General features: G+C 39.5%; 1 protein-coding gene and 1 non-coding gene across 5 annotated transcripts in view; one reads left to right on the top strand and one right to left on the bottom strand.

Moving 5' to 3' along the window:
- TENT4B (terminal nucleotidyltransferase 4B) overlaps positions 1–18,173 on the top strand; it is an 80,204-nt gene that overhangs the window by 17,906 nt on the left and 44,125 nt on the right. The gene's annotated exons all lie outside the window — the stretch shown is intronic.
- Positions 2,203–2,311, bottom strand: LOC118149846 (U6 spliceosomal RNA). Its single transcript, XR_004737556.1, has one exon. It is a non-coding gene; the product is annotated as a U6 spliceosomal RNA (small nuclear RNA).

Raw genomic sequence — 18,173 nt, forward strand, 5'->3', positions numbered from 1 at the left:
AAAACCAAACAGTTGTATTCACAGGATGTGAAACCTGCCTGTGTTGAGTGCTGACTGGGAGACTGGAGTATGCACAGATTTTGGTAAACAAGAGGATTCCTGAAACCAATCCCCTGAGCATATGGAGGATTGACTATATATTTTAATAGAATTTACTACTTTTTTATTTTTTAGCAGTTTTAGGTTTATGGAAAAATTGAGCAGAAATACATAGTCTCTATCTCCCTGGCATTTCTCCCTATTACTAATGTCTTGAAATAGTGTGCTACATTTGTTACAACTGAAGAGCCAAATATTGATACATTATTGTTAACTAAGGTCTGTAGTTTACTTTTTTATTTTTTGTTTTTTAATTGCATTTTAGGTTTTGGAGTACATGTGAAGAACATGCAAGATTGTTGCATAGGTACACACATGGCAGTGTGATTTGCTGCCTTCCTCCCCATCACCTATATCTGGCATTTCTCCCCTTGCTATCTCTCCCCAACTCCCCAACCCCCACTGTCCCTCCCCTATTTCCCCCCAACAGAACCCAGTGTGTGATGCTCCCCTCCCTGTGTCCACGTGTTCTCATTGTTCAACACCCACCTATGAGTGAGAACATGTGGTGTTTGATTTTCTGTTCTTGTGTAAGTTTGCTGAGAATGATGGTTTCCAGGTTCATCCATGTCCCTACAAAGGACACGAACTCATCGTTTTTTATGGCTGCTTAGTGTTCAATGGTGTATATATGCCACATTTTGCCTGTCCAGTCTATCATTGATAGGCATTTGGGTTGGTTCCAGGTCTTTGCTATTGTAAACAGTGCTGCGATGAAAGCACGTGTCCTTATAGTAGAATGATTTATAATCCTTTGGATATATACCCAGTAATGGGATTGCTGGGTCAAATGGAATTTCTGTTTCTATGTCCTTGAGGAATTGCCACACTGTCTTCCACAATGGTTGAACTAATTTACACTCCCACCAACAGTGTGAAAGTGTTCCTATTTTTCCACATCCTCTCCAGCATCTGTTGTCTCCAGGTTTTTTAATGATCGCCATTCTAACTGGCATGAGATGGTATCTCAATGTAGTTTTGATTTACATTTCTCTAATGACCAGTGATGGTGAGCATTTTTTCATGTTTGTTGGCCTCATATATGTCTTTGATAAAGTGTCTGTTCATATCCTTTGCCCAGTTTTGAGTGGACTTGTTTGCTTTTTTCTTGTAAATCTGTTTTAGTTCTTTGTACATTCTGGATATCAGCCCTTTGTCAGATGGGTAGATTGCAAAAAGTTTTTCCCATCCTGTTGGTTGCCGATTCACTCTAACGACTGTTTCTTTTGCTGTGCAGAAGCTGTGGAGTTTGATTAGGTCCCATTTGTCTATTTTGGCTTTTGTTGCCAATGCTTTTGGTGTTTTGGTCATGAAGTCCTTGCCTATGCCTATGTCCTGAATGGTTTTGCCTAGATTTTCTTCTAGGGTTTTTATGGTGTTATGTCTTATATTTAAGTCTTCAATCCATCTAGAGTTAATTTTAGTGTAAGGTGTCAGGAAGGGGTCCAGTTTCTGCTTTCTGCACATGGCTAGCCAGTTTTCCCAACACCATTTATTAAACAGGGAATCCTTTCCCCATTGCTTGTTTTTGTCAGGTTTGTCAAAGATCAGATGGTTGTACATGTGTGGTGTTGCCTCCGATGCCTCTGTTCTGTTCCATTGGTCTATATCTCTGTCTTGGTACCAGTACCATGCTGTTTTGATTACTGTAGCCTTGTAGTATAGTTTGAAGTCTGGTAGTGTGATGCCTCCAGCTTTGTTCTTTTTGCTTAGAATTGATTTGGCTATGTGGGCTCTCTTTTGGTTCCATATGAAGTTTAAGGTGGATTTTTCCAGTTCGGTGAAGAAGGTCATTGGTAGCTTGATGGGGATAGCATTGAATCTGTAAATTACTTTGGGCAGTATGGCCATTTTCATGATATTGATTCTTCCTAACCATGAACATGGAATGTTTCTCCATCTGTTTGTGTCCTCTCTTATTTCATTGAGCAGTGGTTTGTAGTTCTCCTTGAAGAGGTCCTTTACATTCTTTGTTAGTTGTATTCCTAGGTATTTTATTCTCTTTTAAGTCTGTTGTGGGTGTATAGGAATGCTTGTGATTTTTGCACATTGATTTTGTATCCTGATACTTTACTGAAGTTGCTTATCAGTTTCAGGAGATTTAAAAATATGGAACGCTTCATGAATTTGCCTGTGATTCTTGCGCAGGGGCCATGCTAATCTTCTCTGTATCCTTCCAATTTTAGTATATGTGCTGCTGAAGGGAGTTTACTTTAGAGTTCACTCTTGGTGTTGCAGTTTCTCTGAGTGTTGGCAAATTATATGATGACATGTATCTGCAATTATAGTATCATATAGTATATATTGTTGCAGTTATTATGAGCGTTGTATATATTATTGCAGTTTCTATGAGTGTTGGCAAATTATATAATGACGTGTATCTACTCTTATAGTATCATTTTGAGTAGTTTCACTGCCCTAAAAATCCCCTTTGTTCCACCTTTTCATCCCCCTATCTCTGTACTCAAACCCCTGGCAACCACTGATCCTTTTACTATCGCCATCGTTTTACCTTTTGCAGACTGTTATGTAGTTGGAATCATACAGATTGGCTTCTTTCCATGTTCCTTCCTGGCTTGATAGCTCTTCTTTCCTTTTGAGACAGAGTCTCACCCTCGCCCAGGCTGGAGTGCACTGGTGTGATTGGTTCACTGCAACCTCTGCCTCCCAGGTTCAAGCAATTCTCCTGTCTCAGCCTCACAAGTAACTTGGACTACAGGTGCATGCCTCCATGCCTGGCTAATTTTTGTATTTTTAGTAGAGACGGGGTTTCACCATGTTGGCCAGGATGGTCTCAAACTCCTGATCTCAGGTGATCCACCACCTTAGCCTCCCAGAGTGCTGGGATTACAGGGTGACCATTGTGCCTGGCCAGCTCTTTTCTCTGTACTGCTGATTAATCCTCTTTGTATAGGTATATTCGTTTATTTATTCACCTTCTGAAGGACATTTTAGTTGCTCTTAAGTTTTGGCAATTATGCATGAAGTTGCTATAAACATCTGTGTGTGGGTTTTTGTGTGGTTATGTTTTTAGCTCGTTTGTATAAATACCAAGAAGCACGATTGCTGGATCATATGATAAGAGTGTGTTTAGTTTGGTAAGAAACTGCCAAAGTATTTTTCAGGGTGACTACCATTTTGCATTCCCAACAGCAATGAATGGAGTTCCTGTTGCTCCAAATCCTTGTTAGCATTTGGTGTTGTCAGTGTTTTGGCTTTTCACCATTCTAATAGATGTGTAGTGATATCTTGTTTTAATTTGCAATTCTCTAGTGATATATGATATTGAGCATCTTTTCGTCTGTTTATTTGATATGTGTGTATGCTATTTGGAGAAGTGTCTGTTCTGATCTTTTGCCCATTTTTAAATCAGATTGTTTTCTTTTTTTTCTTTCTCCCCTCCCCTCCCTTCTCTTCCCCTCCCTTCTTTCTTTTCTTTTCTTTTTTTTTTGGAGGTGGAGTCTTGTTCTGTCACCCAGGATGGAGTGCAATGGCACAATCTCTGCTCACTGCAACCTCTACCTACTGGGTTCAAGCGATTCTCCTGCCTCAGCCTCCTGGGTAGCTGGGATTACAGGCATGTACCCCCACGCCCAGCTAATTTTTGTATTTTTAGTAGAGACAGGGTTTTACCATGTTGGTCAGGTTGGTCTCGAAGCCTGACCTCATGATCCGCCCGCCTCAGCCTCTCAAAGTGCTGGGATTACAGATGTGAGCCACCACACCTGGCCTCAGATTGTTTTCTTACTGTTTCTGGGTTCTTTTTGTTTGTTTATTTGTTTTGAGAAAGAGTCTTGCTCTGTCACCCAGTCTGGAGTGCAGTGTCATGATCTCAGCTCACTAAAACCTCTGCCTCCTGAGTTCAAGCAATTCTCTTGCCTTAGCCTCCCCAATAGCTGGGATTACAAGCATGTGCCACTACACCTGGCTAATTTTTGTATTTATAGTAGGGACAGAGTTTTACCATGTTGGTGAGGCTGGTCTTGAACTCCAGGCCTTATCTCCCACCTTTGCCTCCCAAAGTAATGAGATTACAGGCATGAGCCACTGTGCCTGGCTTATTGTTAAGTTTTGAGAGTCCTTTGTATATGTGTATTTTTTTGTTTGATGCTTAATAATTGTATATATTTATGGGATGCATGTGATATTTTGATACATGAATACAATGTGGATCAAATCAAGGTAGTTAGAGTATCACCTCAAACATTTGTCATTTCTTTATGTTGGAACATTTCAAATCTTCTAGCTGTTTTGAAATACACAATAAATTATTAACTTTAAATCACCTCATTGTGGTATCAAACATTAGAACTTCTTATTTCTACCTGACTTTATTTTTTTTTTTTTACCCATTAACCAGCCTCTCTTCATCAGTTCCCCATCTCCCCTACTCTTTTCTTAGCCTCTGGTATGTATCATTCTATCTCTAGCTCCATGAGATCAACTTTTTTTAGCTCCCACATATGAATAGAGAATATGTAATATTTCTTTTTTAGTGTCTGCCTTCTTTGTATATTTTGGATATTAGTCTTTTATCAGATACGTGTTTAGCAAATATTTTTTCCAAGTCCGTGACTTATCTTTTCATTCTCTTAAATAATGTCTTTCTCAGAGCACATATTTTAAATGTTAGTGCATCCGGTTTACCAATTCTTTCTTTAATAGATTGTGCTTTTGGTATTGTGTCTAAAAAGTCTTCAGCAAACTCAGAGTCATCTAGAGTCCCTCTTATGTTACATTATAGGAATGTTAGAGTTTTGTGGTTTACATTTAGGTCTGTGATCCATTTTTAAGTTAATTTTTATGTGAAAGATGTAAGATCTATATCTGGATTCTCTCTCTCTCTTTTTCTTTTCTTTTCTTTTTTTTTTTTTTCAGACAGGGTCTTGTTCTGTTGCCCAGGCTGGAGTATAGTGACACCATTAAGGCTCCATTGTAGCCTTGATCTCCTGGGTTCAAACGATCTTCTTGCTTCAGCCTCCCAAGTAGCTGGGACTACAAGCATGCACTCTGCCCAGCTGAATTTAAATTTATTTTAGAGACAGAGTTTTACCATGTTGCCCAGGCTGGTCTTGAACTCCTGGTCTTCATTCCCCACTTACCCTGGCCTCCCAGAGTGTCAGGATTACAGACATGAGCCACCCATCCCAGACAATATAATTCTTCTTCTTTTTTTTTTTTTTTTTTTTTTGAGACAGGGTCTCAACCTCTGCCTCCCAGACTAAAGCTATCCTCCTACCTCGGCCTCCCAAGTAGATTATGGGTACCCATGACTAAGTTTTTTAATTTGTTCAGAAATTGAGTCTTTCTTTTTCTCATGCTGGTGTCAAACTCCTGAGCTCAAATGATCTACCTGCCTCAACCTCCCAAAGTGCTGGGATTACCAGCATAAGCTACCATGCCCAGCCTACAACTGTATTTTTAACCCAAGTTTGGTTGAAAAAAAATCCACATATAAATGGACCCATACAGATCCAACCTGTGTTATACAAGCGTCAACCATATATGCCTTTTTTTTCCCACTGTCCCCTCTCCCATATATACCTTTAATGCTTCAAGTACATTGTTAGATTCAGTTTGCTAGTATTTTGTTTAGCATTGTGTATCTGTGTTCATGAGAGGAATTATTCTGTAGTTTTCTTTGTTTTTTTCTCTGTCTGGTTTAGGGTAATGATGGCCTCATAGAATAGGTTAGGGAATATTTCCTTTGCTTCTGTTTCTGAAAGAGATTGTAGAGAATTGAGATAATATCTAATTTTTTATTTTTTATTTTTTTTTGAGATAGAGTCTTGCTCTGTCACCCAGGCTGGAGTGTAGTGACGCAATCTTGGCTCACCGCAACCTCTGCCTCCCAGGTTCAAGTGATTCTCCTGCCTCAGTCTCTTGAGTAGCTGGAATTATAGGCATGCACCATTATGCCTGGCTAATTTTTGTATTTTTAGTAGAGACGGGGTTTCACCATGTTGGCCTGGCCGGTCTTGAACTCCTGATCTCAGGTGAGATTGCTTGAGCCCTTGAGCCTTCCTCTACCTCCCAAAGTACTGGGATTAGAGGCATGAGTCACTCAGCCTAGCCTGAGATAATATCTAAGTTAACAGTTGGGCAGAATTCACTAGTGAACCCATCTGGGCCTGGTGCCTTTTGCTTTAGAAGATTATTGATTATTGATTCATTTTCCTTAATAGATAAAGGTGCATTTAGATTGTCTCTCCTTCTTGGTAAGTTTTAGTACATTGTGTCTCTCAAGAAACTATTCCATTTCATCTAGGTTATCAAATTTGTGGAATTAGAGTCCTTCATAATATTTCTTTGTTATCCTTTCAGTGTCCATAGAATCAGTAAAGATGGCCCTTTTTCATTTTTTATGTTAGTAATTTGTGTCTTTGCCTTTTTTTTTGCTTTGTTAATTGGCCAGAAGCTTATCAATTTTGTTGATCATTTCAAAGAACCAGCTTTTGGCTTCACTGATTTTTCTCTGTTAATTTTGTTTTCAATTTAATTGATTTCTGCTCTAATTAGTTTTCTTCTGCTCATTTTGGATTTAAGTTTTTTTTAGTTTCCTTCCTAGAAAATTAAGTTTCTAAGTAAAAACTGAGACAATTGATTTTTAGATCTTTTTTCTAATGTTTACAGTTAATGCTGTAGTTTCCTCTAAGCACTGCTTTCTCTATATCACACAAATTTTGATGTCATATTTTCATTTTCATTTAGTTACAAATATCTCTTGAGACTTCTTTGACCCATCTGTTATTTAGAAGTGTATTGTTTAATCTCCAAGTATGTATTTTGGAATTTTCCAGCTATCTTTTTGCTACTGTTTTCTAGCTTCATTACATGTGGTCTGAGAGCTACTTTGTATGCTTTCTATTCTTTTCAATTTGTTAAGATGTTCTTTGTGGCCCAGAAGGTGGTCTACTTTTTTTTTTTTTTTTTTTTGAGACAGAGTTTCACTCGTTACCCAGGCTGGAGTGCAATGGGGCAATCTCGGCTCACCACAACCTCCACCTCCTGGATTCTGGCAATTCTCCTGCCTCAGCCTCCTGAGTAGCTGGGATTACAGGCATGCACCACCATGCCCAGCTAATTTTTGTATTTTGTAGTAGAGACGGGGTTTCACCATGTTGACCAGGATAGTCTTGATCTCTTGACCTCGTGATCCACCCACCTTGGCTTCCCAAAGTGCTGGGATTACAGGCTTGAGCCACCGTGCCCAGCCGGTGGTCTACTTTTTTTAAAGAAAAGCTGGCCAGGTGTAGTGGCTCATACTATACTCCCAACACTTTGGGGAGGCCAAAGTGGAAGGATCACTTGAGGCCAGGAGTTTGAGACCAGCCCGCACAACATACAGAGACCTCATCTGCACAACAAATTTTTAAATAATTAGTTGGGTGTGGTGGCATATACCTGTGGATAGCTGAAGTGGGAGGAATTCTTGAGCCCTGGAGGTTGAGGCTGCAGTGAGCCATGATCACACCACTGCACTCCAGCCTGGGCAACAGAGTGAAACCTTGTTCTCTCTTGAAAAGAAAAAAAAAATTGACATAAAGTTCATTCATCTTTTGTGTATATGACTTCAAAATAACTACTGATGGTTAAAAAAAAAATCAGAATGATGCAACCCAAGTGTTCATCAGTCAGTGAATAGATAAACAATATGTGGTGTGTGAATAAAATGGACTACTATTATTCAGCCTTAAAAAATAAGAAAATTCTGACACTGCTGTAACATGGATGAACCTTCAGATCATTATGCTAAATGAAAAAAGCCAGACACAAAAGGACAAATACTGCATGATTGTACTTACATGAGGTCTGGAGTATAAGAGTCATAGAAATAGTAATTCAGTAATTAGAACAGTGCTTGCCAGGGGCTGGGGGAGGAGGGAATGAGGAATTCATGTTTATTGGGTACAGAATGTTTTATTTGGAAAAGATTGAAAAGTTATGGAGGTAGATGGTGGTGAGGGCTGTACCATAGTGTGAATGTACTTAATACCACTGAACTATACACTTAAAAATGATTAAAATGGTACATTTTATGTTACATATATTTTACAGCATTTTTTGTCTTTCCTATTGCTTTGAGCAAAATATAGCAATTTTTATAGATGGAAAAAAATTACAAAAAACATCAGAATGGTGTTCACAGTGAAAAAGTTACTTTAAAAATTTACTTTATTCCAAATGTTTCTATTTACTTTGGTGCCTTTGTGACCAGTTTAATTTTCATTTGTATGTTCATTTAAGATTTCTTATAGTGTGATGAGGAGCAGGATTTTTATGTAAATCAGCCCAAAATTGCGTATATGAGATTAATCTGATATTTGCAGAAGATATTCTTGCATTCGTGTAAGGACCACACCGCTTATTCATTTGACGGATTTGTAACACCATGGTTAGAAATCACCAAGGTGTTTGAGATCAGAGCATCATCAGAGGTCATTTACTCCAGTTCTTTTTTAAAAAATTAATAACTTGAGCCTCAGAGAAGTTAAATGACATTACCAAGTTCTCCTGTTAGTGTAGTGACTTTATCTTTACCTGAAGCTTGGGCTTCTGAGCCCTAGTCTGGAATGTGTCCTAGTGTGCCATTAGAATCTGGTCCTATCAGCCCAAGTCTGTTGAAACAAATAAAACCAGGGCTTGGTGCTTCACCTTGTCTTCTACCATACCATTGGGTTTCACGTGGACCATGCAGATAATGATGATGGGCTCAGTGGGCTTGATAGTGGTAACTTCTAAAGCAGTTGCTTCTAAGTGCAGTTCTCAGTCTGGGGAAGTTAAAGAACATTAGTGACTAGAACCCAGTCCTCAGGTACTCTGATTAAATAAGTTTGTAAGGGAGTGATAGTTTTCACATGTTTTTTAAAATTTGAGCAAAAATTGCTGTATTTAGCTAAAAGCAATAGGAAAGAAAAAAATGGTTCATACCTGTAATCACAGCACTTTGGGAGGCCAAGGCAGGCAGATCACTTGAAGCTAGGAGTTCAAGCCTACCCTGGCCAACATGGCAAAACCCCTTCTCTACTAAAAATACAAAAAATTAGCTGGGTATGGTGGCACGCACCAGTGGTCCCAGCTACTTGGGAAACTTGAGGCATGAGAATAGCTTTAACTCAGGAGACAGGTTGCAGTGAGGCGAGATCACGGCACTGCCCTCCAGCCTGGGTGACAGAGCAAGACTCCATCTCAAAAAAACAAACAAAAAAAAAGGATCTATTAAGGTATAGGTTCCCAAACCTGGCCAGTTATCAAAATCCTTCAGGAAGGGTTAGTGGGGTCTAAGGGACCCCATTGCTCTAAAGGAGATGAGTAGTCTGAGAGTGAATGAGATGAGCTGCTTGGGAGACCTCAAAGATTGCACTCAAAGTAGAATATTTTGTTCCCTCACTAATTTTTCTGTATTGATTAGAACCAGAACAAGTGAATTAAAACAACTTCAAAATAGTTACGTGGGCAGCAGACATTATTGTAATGAAGTGAAGTTTGGCTCAGGCATTGTATGTAACACAGTGCTTTTTGGATTAACGGTAAAAATATTTATTAAATCATGCGGGTTTATGTATAAGATTTAAAAAATTGTTCTTGTGCTAAAGTGTTGGGTTTTTCTTAGCTTTTAACTGGATTTGTTTTTAAGCAAGACAGAATATATTGTGGGAGAGGCACAGAGGGGGTGTGCTTGTGGATTTAAATGAGAAAACAGTATGCCCTGAATGCCCTTTATCAGTCTGATTCAAGCCTTCTGCACTCACTGATTTGAACTTTTTTTTCTTTTTTTCCTGAGCTAGGGTTTGCCTAGGCTGAGGTGCAGTGATGTGATCTCAGCTCACTGCAACCTCTGGCTCAGCCTCTTGGAGTAGCTGGGATTACAGGCACATAACACCATGCCCAGCTATTTTGTTTGTTTGTTTGTTTTTGTTTTTAATAGAGATAGGGTTTCACCATGTTGCCTAGGCTGGTCTTGAACTCCTGAGCTCAAGCAACCTATCTGCCTCAACCTTCCAGAGTGCTGGGATTACAGGCATGAGCCACCATGCCCACCCTGTACCATACTTTTTAAAAGCCATATTCCTACTGATGATACACCGAGGTCGTTTTCATTTGCAGGGCTGCAGTGATTGTTCTTGCACATGCCTCCTTATGCACATGTACTGTGGCTTCTGGGACAGAGAGTGGACATTTTAAATGTTTTATTGATCCTGTTAAATTGTCCCCCAGCCAAACTGTGCTGCAGAGGTGATGGAGATGAGGTGGGTACTCAGGAGAATTATGCCTAGTGCTTTGTGCTGAGTGCTGACTTGTAAGCAGATCGCTTGAGCTTAGGAGTTCAAGACCAGCCTGGGGAACATGGTGAAACCCTGTCTCTACCAAAAGTATAAAAATTAGCTGGATGTGGTGGTATGTGCATGTGATCTCAGCTACTACAGAGGCCAAGGCGGGAGGATCGCTTGAGCCTGGGAGGCAGAGGTTACAGTGAGCTCAGACCACACTACTGTACTCTAACCTGGGTGACAGAGTGAAACCCTATCTCAAAAAAAAAGACAGAAAAAGAAAAAATCATCAAGAGAAAACTTAATTTGATGTCTTCTGCATTTTCTTTGGTATTTTATGTCAGTGTTAGAAACTGTAGGTTGTATATTTAATAATTTTTCTCCTACATTTGTTCAGCTTGAGTATGTTAACCCCAAATGCCTAGAATTTCAAAACACTTCTTCATTATAAAGTATCAACTATTTCTTAGTCCCTGTAAGCTCATAGTATTATGTCATTGTAAAAGATCTGTTGTGAAAAATAATTTTTGTCAACATGAAAGGTCTTAATCCGTCTCCTAGTTTACATTTTATATGGTCTTTTCTATGTATTTGTATAGTTGACATATATAGCTTTTAAAAAAAAATACATTTTCCTGTATGAACATGCCAAGGTTTACTTAAGCATTCTCTTACTCTTGGACATCTACATTGCTTCTTATTTTCTATTGTAAATAAAGTGCTAGGAGCATACTTATACAAAGTATTATTTACTTTTGAGCTAGTATTTCCATCTGTGTTCCTCAAAATAAGATTGCTGAGATTCTTGTACGTTGCCAGAAAGATTGTGAGGTTTAACAGTGAATGAGGAAAACCTTTAATACTTAAGGTGTCCCAAGTACAGCAACTTATCATTTTACTTTTTTTTTCTGAGATGGGGTCTTGTTAAGTTACCTAGGCTGGTCTCAAACTGCTGGGCTCAAGCAGTCCTTCTGCCTCAGCCTTGGGAGTAGCTGGCATTATAGATGTGTAGCACCATATCCGGCTCTCTTGTATTATTTTTCTCTTTCTGTAGCGGTTGTGGGATTTTTGCCTGGTGTGTTCGTTGCAGTGTGAGTGCGTATGTTTTGAGATGTATGACTGTGTTGGTTGTGTTGTCATGATTTGAATGTGCTAATCTTTCTGTATTTCTTGTTATACTTAGTCACTTAAAAACCTCTTTTTTTGGTATTCTTATTTTTACAGTACATTGAGTTCCTGTTTTGTTAATCACTTTCTTATCTGAAAGTGAAGCAATAGTATACTTAGCACCATTGAATTAGAAAATTGTCTGTTTTGGCCAGAAGATCACATATACAGGAACCGGATAAGTTGAGGGATTCAGCAGTTCCAGTAAAGGGCATTTGTGTCTTCCAGTGGAGAAGCATCTGCAAAAGAATTGTACCGATTTGGCAGGGCGCAAAGTGCCTTTAATCCCAGCACTTTGGGAGGCCGAGGCAGGCAGATCACCCGAAGTTGAGAGTTTGAGACCAGCCTGGCCAACGTGGTGAAACTTCGTCTCTACTAAAAATATAAAATGCTGGGCGCAGTGGCTCATGCCTGTAATCCCAGCACTTTGGAAGGCTGAGGCGGGTGGATCACGAGGTCAAGAGATCAAGACTATCCTGGTCAACATGGTGAAACCCTGTCTCTACTAAAAATACAAAAAATTAGCTGGGCATGGTGGCACGTGCCTGTAATTCCAGCTACTCAGGAGGCTGAGGCAGGAGAATTGCCTGAACTGAGGAGGCGGAGGTTGTGGTGAGCTGAGATCGTGCCATTGCACTCCAGCCTGGGTAACAAGAGCAAAATGCCATCTTAAAAAAAAAAATACAAAATTAGCTGGGCATGGTGGCAGGTGCCTGTAATCCCAGCTACTCAGGAGGCTGAGGCAGGAGAATCACTTGAACCTGAGAGGTAGAGGTTGCAGTGAGCTGAGATGGTGCCATTGCACTCCAGCCTGGGCAAAAGGAGCGAACCTCCATCTCAAAAAAACAAACAAAAAATGTGTAGATCTATGTAACTTTCCATAAAGTGAGACAGAACTCCATGTTAGGGTAAATTTAAGGACATGTAATGTGCTCATTGGTAAGGAAATTCATGCTGAAAAGGATATTTTGACCTTGTGTGGATTCTTGAAGATGATCGTGTGAAAGCAGCAAAGCCTGCAAGGGAGCTGAACTGGGCGAATGCAGATTTGTCGACTCTCTAGTGAACTGTGGAGAAGAGATTAGGACTCCAGGATGAGATCTTCTTAGCTTGATGCAAAAGTAATTATGGTTTTGGACTGTGAATTTTAAATCATTATAACTAGGTTCAAACATGTCTTTATTAATCAAAATATGAACCATTATAATCAACACATTTTTGCCAACAAGAAATAAGTTTGTTGCCTCCTGTAGCATAAAAATCTGTGCTTCGGGATTCGAGGAATTCCTGTGGAACACATCTGTTGCATCCTGGTTGTGGAAGTGTATTCCCTACAAAAAGTTGTCGAGATGTTTGAAGAAGTGGTAGTCGGTTGATAAGAGGTCCGATGAATGTGATGGATGAGGCAAAATTTCATAGCCCATTTTAATTCAACTTTTGAAGCGTTGTTTATGTGACATGTGGCTGGGTGTTGTCATGGAGAAGAATTGGACCCTTCTATTGACCAACACCAGCTGCAGCGTTGCAGTTTTCAGTGCATCTCATTGATTTGCTGAGCATATACTTCTCAGATGTCATGGTTTCGCTGGGATTCAGAAAGCTGTAGTGGATCAGACCAGCAGCAGACCCACCAAACAGAGTCCATGACCTTTTTTTGTTGCAAATTTGGCTTTGGGAAGTGCTTTGAAGCCTCTTCTCAGTTTAGCCACTGAGCTGGTTGTCGCCAGTTGTCGTATAAAATCTATTTTTTGTCACGTGTCACAATCCAAATTTGCAATGGTTTATTGTCACATAGAATGAGAAGACACTTCAGAATGACTTCTTTTGATTGTTGCTCAGCTTATGAGGCTCCTACTTATTGGGCTTTTTTACCTTTCCAATTTGCTTCAAATGCCAAATGAGCATAGAATTGTCAATGTTGAGTTCTTCGGCAGCAGAACTCGTGTAGTTGTAATCAGTGATTGCTCTCAGTTAGTCAGCTTCCACTGGCCAGCCACTATGCTCCTCATCTTCAAGGCTCTTGTCTCCTTTGCAAAACTTCTTGAACTACCACTGTACCGTAGGTTCATGAGCAGTTCCTGGGTCGATGCGTTGTTGATGCTGTGAGTTGTCTCCACTGCTTTATGACCCATTTTGAACTTGAATAAGATTATTTCCATAGTCTAAAATAAACATAAACAGCAAGTAATAAGTCACTAGAAAAAAATTACAAAGCGAGAAGTGCGCATTGAAATGATGTGTAAGATAATCACATTTAAGAATGTATTCCAGTATCAAACAGCAAATTTCAGCAATGCAAAACTGCAATTCGTTTTGCACCAACCTAATACATTAAAAACTCTTAATTCTTTGAGCAGTGACCCTGGGATTCCTAGATCTCTTGTGGATCCTGATATAATGTGGTCTGCAAATGTTTTCAGTATTTATAAAGGTGAACAATTTGCCTGTTAACTAAAATATGAAGTTGTGTTTTGGGTTTGTGTAGGTCATCCATTTTTGTAACATACAGGTCTTCTTTTTACTGACTTAGAGTCTCCTAGTCCTCTTTTTTTGCTTTGTGGTAGCATGTACAGGGTAGAAGCTTTGGCACAATAATGTATTTAATGGCTGTAATGGCAGCTTGTCCTTCCTCTCTTTTTTTTTTTTTTAACAGCACTGAGATATAATTCACCCATTTTAAAGCCGGTGAATTTAATCTTTTAGGTTTCATTGTATACATAGAGTTGTGCAACCATCACCAGAATAAGTTGTGGAACATTTTCATCAATCCAAAAAGAAACTTTGTATTCATTAGCAGTTCCTCATTTCTCCCCAAATCTCCCAGCACCAGGCAACCATCAGTGTACTTTTTGTCTTCATGGATTTGACTGTTTTGGATATTTTATTAATGGAATGTACAATACAATAGTACAATACATTAATTTTGGAAGGCCAAAATTAATGGCTTTTGATGTCTGCCTTTTTTTCTCTTAGAATAATGTCTTCCAGGTCCATCTGTGTTATAGCGTGTATCATTACTTTATCCTTCATTTGGCTGGGTAATATTCCATTGTATGGTTATACCATGTTTTGCTTATTATTCATCAGTTGATGGATATTCAGGTTGTTTTCCATTGACTTATGAATAATGCTGCCATAAATGTTCATGCTTGAGGTGTTTTTCTGTTTGTTTGTTTGTTTTTTCGGTGGGAAGACAGAGGGCAGAGTCTCACTCTGTTACCCAGACTGGAGTGCAGTGGTGCAATCTCGGCTCACTGCAGCCTCTGCTTCTTGGGTTCAGGTGATTCTTGTGCCTCAGGCTTCTGAGTATCATGCTGGAATTTTTGTGTGAGCATACATTTTCAGTACTCTTGGGTCATTATCTAGGAATATCCTTGCTTTTGGTTCTGAGTGTTAATTGAGCCTGTTGTGTTCTCACATTCCCTGTACTATTATGAAAATAGTGCTTTGCCTAAAAAGAAAAATAAAAGACCTAATCATGCGGGCAAAGGAGAGAGAGCGGTGCTAGGGTTATTTCCATTCTGATACTCTTTTTTTTTTTTTTTTTTGAGACAGAGTTTCGCTCTTGTTACCTGGGCTGGAGTGCAATGGTGTGATCTTAGCTCACCGCAACCTCCGCCTCCTGGGTTCAGGCAATTCTCCTGCCTCAGCCTCCGGAGTAGCTAGAATTACAGGCACGCGCCACCATGCCCAGCTAATTTTTTGTATTTTTAGTAGAGACAGGGTTTCACCATGTTGACCAGGATGTTCTCGATCTCTTGACCTCGTGATCCACCCGCCTCGGCCTCCCAAAGTGGTGGGATTACAGGCTTGAGCCACCGTGCCCGGCCACTCTTTTTATATAGTCTTGGTATGACTAGTAAAGAAGCAAGCTCCAAGTTGTAGTTTGTTTCCAAGTTCCTGGCTTTTGTGGGAATTTCTGCATCTTACTAATGACAATTTTCAGTTACTTGCAGTAAGCAAATCATGAACCAATCTTACTCTGTAGTAATAGCCTAGTAGAAATTTACTTGTATATTGAGAGAAATGCCACAGCTTTTACCTTACTTCTAAGGTGAATTAATGCTTACTTAACTTGCAGTTTTGGAGGCAAGTAAAAAGTGTAGGACCAGTTATGGTCTTGAAGTGAGAGATAAGTCTGGCTAGTGACTGGTGATTGGCAACTCCAGTTACCTGATCATGACATCTTAGATCTGTGAAAAGACAGGAGGGACGGAAAGTTCAAGCCGGTCTTTATGCTAAGTTCTGGAACATTGTTCCATGTCAGTGGATCGTCTGTTCATTCACTGTGTAAGATGGCTGAGGGAAGTTTGAATTTACATACTTCCTCGTTGTATAAACCTTGCATTTTTTTAGTGATTTCAGAGTTTGTTTTTATAATTATTTAAACATGTGAAGAGGATACAGAGTAACATATTGAACCTTTGGTTACCTACCACTGGGATTTGACACATTTGTGTCAAATGAAATCCCTGCTTCCTTCCCTGCCTCCCTCTCTCTTACCTTAGGGAATGCAACTACTCAGATTTCCTGCAGACCCTTGACATACGTCTCACTCTCCCTCCACCCCCACTTCCCCAGAGGTAACCAGTCCTCAGAGGCAAATGTGTGCCCTTTCCATTCGCACTTTTGTTCTCTCACCTGTGCTTACATTGATTGGTATACCGTTGTCTGTGTTTTTAAACATTATGTAAGTGGTATAACTTTTAATTCTGTAGTTCTGTTTCTCAAATTAAGTTCTGCATAAAACATTTTTACAGATATCCAGTATTAACATTTTTCTTACTGTGGTAAAATATACATAAGATAAAATTTACCATTTTTAAGTGTACAATTCAGCGGCATTAAGTACATTCACAGTGTTGTACACAATCACCATTGACCATTGCCAGAACTTTTCATTATCCTAAACAGAAACTCTGTACTCATTAAACAATAGTTTCTCACTCCATCCCTGCAACCAAGATGGTGGCAACCACCATCCTACTATCTATCTGTCTCTATCAATTTGTCTGTTCCATCTAAGTGGAATCCTACATATTTGTCATTTTGTTTCGGACTTTTTTTCTTTTGCAATGTTTTAATTGTGTTTCTGTCTTTCTTCATCTAGCAGGCTGATTCCAAGGTTCACGCATGTGGTTGCTTGTATCACTTTAATTCTTTAGAGATAATTAATATTGCATTGTTTATGTATACCACATTTTGTTTTTTTCGTTCAACATCAATGGACATTTGGATTGTTTCCACCTTTAATTATTGTGAATAATGCTGATATGAACATTGGTGACCAAATACTTGTTTGAATCTCTGATTTCAGTTCCTTTGGTTCTATACCTAGGAGTGGAATTGCTGGATCATGTGAGAATTCTATGTTTAACTCTTTGAGGGATGGCCAGACTTTTCCACCACAGCTAAATCATTTTACCTTCCCAAAGGCAAAGTTCAAGGGCTCCAATCCTCTTTATCACATCCTTTGCACTTTTTTTTTTTTTTTTTTTTTTTTTAGATGAGTCTCACTTTTTTGCCCAGGCTGTCGTGCCATCTTGCCTGACCTCAAGTGATCGCCTGCTTTGGCATCCCAGACTGCTAGGATTATAGGCATGGGCCACTGCGCCTTGTCAATTTTTAAATTTTTATTTATTTTTCATTTTTGAAGGGACAGTGTCTCATCTTGTTGCCCAGACTGGTCTTGAACTCCTGGCTTCAAGCAGTCCTCCTACCTCAGCCTCTCAAACTGCTGAGATGATAGGTTTAAGCCACTGCGCCTGACCTTTACTCTCTTGATAATGTCCTTTGATGCACAAAAGCTTTCAATTTTGATAATGTCCTTTGATGCACAAAGCTTTTTATTTTTTCTTTTGTTACCTGTACATTTAGTGTCATATTTGAGAGACCATTGCCAAATGCAATGTCAGATAGCTTTCGCTCTGTTTTCTTTCCACAGTTTTAGCTCCTAAGTTTAGGTCTTTGATCCATTTTGAGTTAATTTTTATATACAGTTTAAGAGTCATACTTGAAGCCTGGGGTGCAGTGGCTGATGCCTGTAATCCCACCACTTTGGGAGGCTGAGGTGGGTGGATCATCTGAGGTCAGGAGTTTGAGACCAGCCTGGCCCACATGGTGAAACCCTGTCTCTACTGAAAATACAAAAATTAGGCAGGCATGGTGGTGCATGCCTGTAGTTCCAGCTACTCAGGAGACTGAGGCAGGAGAATCACTTGAACCCAGGAGGCAGAGGTTGCAGTGAGCTAAGATGGTACCACTGCACTCCCCTTCCAGCCTGGGCAATGGAGCAAGAATTCATCTCCAAAAAAAATAAAAGTCAAACTTGAGTCTTTTGCATATAGATATCCAGTTTTCCCATCAATATTTGTTGAAAAGACTGTCTTTTCTCAACTGAATGGCTAGCTGAAGTTATTTTCATTATAATGTTACTTAAGAATGTAACATCACAATGTTAAGGCCAGATACAGTCATAAGACTGGGCACGGTGGCTCATGCTTGTAATTGCAGCACTTTGGGGGGTCAAGGTGGAAGGATTCCTTGAGCCCAGGAGTTTGAGACCAGCCTGGATAATATAGTAGCAAGACCCCATTTCTATATTTAAAAAAAGAAAAAATGCCTCTAACACATAAA

Source organism: Callithrix jacchus, chromosome 20, assembly GCF_049354715.1.
Source record: "Callithrix jacchus isolate 240 chromosome 20, calJac240_pri, whole genome shotgun sequence".
Taxonomy (NCBI): Eukaryota; Metazoa; Chordata; class Mammalia; order Primates; family Cebidae; genus Callithrix; species Callithrix jacchus.